Source organism: Arachis hypogaea, chromosome 12 (genome assembly GCF_003086295.3).
Source record: "Arachis hypogaea cultivar Tifrunner chromosome 12, arahy.Tifrunner.gnm2.J5K5, whole genome shotgun sequence".
Classification (NCBI taxonomy): domain Eukaryota; kingdom Viridiplantae; phylum Streptophyta; class Magnoliopsida; order Fabales; family Fabaceae; genus Arachis; species Arachis hypogaea.
This window is the reverse complement of record NC_092047.1, coordinates 19,693,431-19,695,559: the sequence shown is the minus strand read 5'-3', so window position 1 is coordinate 19,695,559 and position 2,129 is coordinate 19,693,431.

Here is a 2,129-nt window from a genome sequence, read left to right as displayed (position 1 = left end):
AAACTTCAATAGATAGATAATGAGATATGTAACCTTCTTTTATTTGGTACAAATACATAAGTTTCCATTTTAATATCTAAGTCATCCAAATCCATGTATGCAGGAGGCTTAAATAAAACTGGGATCCACTGCAAAAGAAAGAAATTGGTGAGATTACTAAGTTATGTAACCTAAGATGATTGACGCGAATTCTTGTGATATGCAAACTTACAGATGGCCATTCAATTATCCGTTTATTGTGCTCGGTCTTTTTGTTGTTTAGGAAACGCATGCTAATAGAATATTCACTTGGTGTATTCTTTTTTAAGAGTGCATTGTGCTCCTGGGTTAGAGATTTGTGTGAGGTCCTCAGTGTAGTTTTCTTTTTTTTTTTTTTTGAAAATTTGTCCTTAATGGAGACAATATTCACACCAATCATATTCTCGGACAAATATAGATTCCAAACAATTCTTCTTTTGGCAGTAGATACATTCTTATCGTGTACACTTGTATGCTTTAATGCTTTTTTATTTGTACCAGAATCAGACTGATGATGCTGTGGAGACTTTTTTAGCACTTTAAGAATTTCATCTATATATCTTGGATTAGTAGATTGAAAAGGATATAAGCTAAGCAAGTGGGAGGCCAAAAATTTTGACAGTTGAACCTACGATAAATGATGGTGGGAATAGGTTGTATAGCAATGGATGCATGGTCGTCGGAGATTGGTTAGAATATACTGTAACAATATAAAAACCGTGGTACATAGAATAGAAATATTGAGGTATGTGAGGTATATGGTTGAAGTACGAATGATGTAAGAGTTGGTTATCAATGATATTAATGCTAATCTCTCTTGTGTCTCTTTTTTTCTTACTATGTTGAGGTGGTCACGTTGAAGTGGTCCGGATGATTCTCGCTTACCCATGTCAAGCACCCAAGCATATATGTAACACAATTAGAATAATATTATGAATATAATTTGTTAAAGACATGTTAAAATATGTCTTTATATATAGTTCAAATTTTTGCTTGCTTGAGTTTTATTTTTGAGAAATTATCTTTTGAAAAGATTTTATTATTTTATATTTATATCATATTATATCATATCATATAATTATAAGGTATGGGCATATTTTATGAGTGTAATTTAAAAAAAAAGTTACTATTTAAAGTAGATATTATTTTTATAACTTATTATTACTCTTCGTGATAATAAATATATAATTTTAATAATAAATATATTATTTTAAAAAATTATATATTATTAAAAATTTATTATTTTTATCTAGACATTATTCATAGTATGTATTATTATTCAAATTTATGTTATAATAAAAACATAATTTTTAATAATAAATATATATTTTTTAAAATTATATATAACTGAAAATTTATTATTTTTATCTAAAATTATTTACGATAGATATCAATATTTAAACTTATTATTACTCTACGTGATATTATCATTTAAATTTATAATTTTTATATATAACATTGATTTTAATTGAATATATAATTTATTTAAAAATAAAATCTGTGTGATTCATTTTGATTATAACACTAATAAGATTGTCAATAATTAGATTGAATTTATATTTAATATAAATTCACCTTAAATTGATATATAATAGCAACTCTCTTTTATTATTATTATATATATTTTTTTAAAATACATAAAATCATAAACTATTTACATGGATATGCAATTATGCATTACGCCAATACCTTTCAATTATGCAATTTTGGAATCAAATCCTTTTATTTTTATTACATGTACTCTATATTTACATGATAGTAAGGAGCTACCATCACACTGGGAACTGGAGATTGTGAAGGGTGTCATTGACATTTTTATTCAATACCTTAGACCCAGTCTCTGTCGCAGTCTGCCACTTTGCACTTCACAGAAAACGAGAAATAAATATAGCACGCTTATCTTTAACCATCTCAAATTATATAGTTTTAAATTTTTCCTGTTTAAAAATATTTGCCTAGCAGCTGGATCATAAAACTCAACAAATTATCACATCAATTTCAAAACTTCAGCAAATATAATCTCATAAGTTTTCCAACAGATACATACTAATGATAAAACATGTATCTATGTACATATATTTTTTGGTGACTATCTATGTACATATATACCA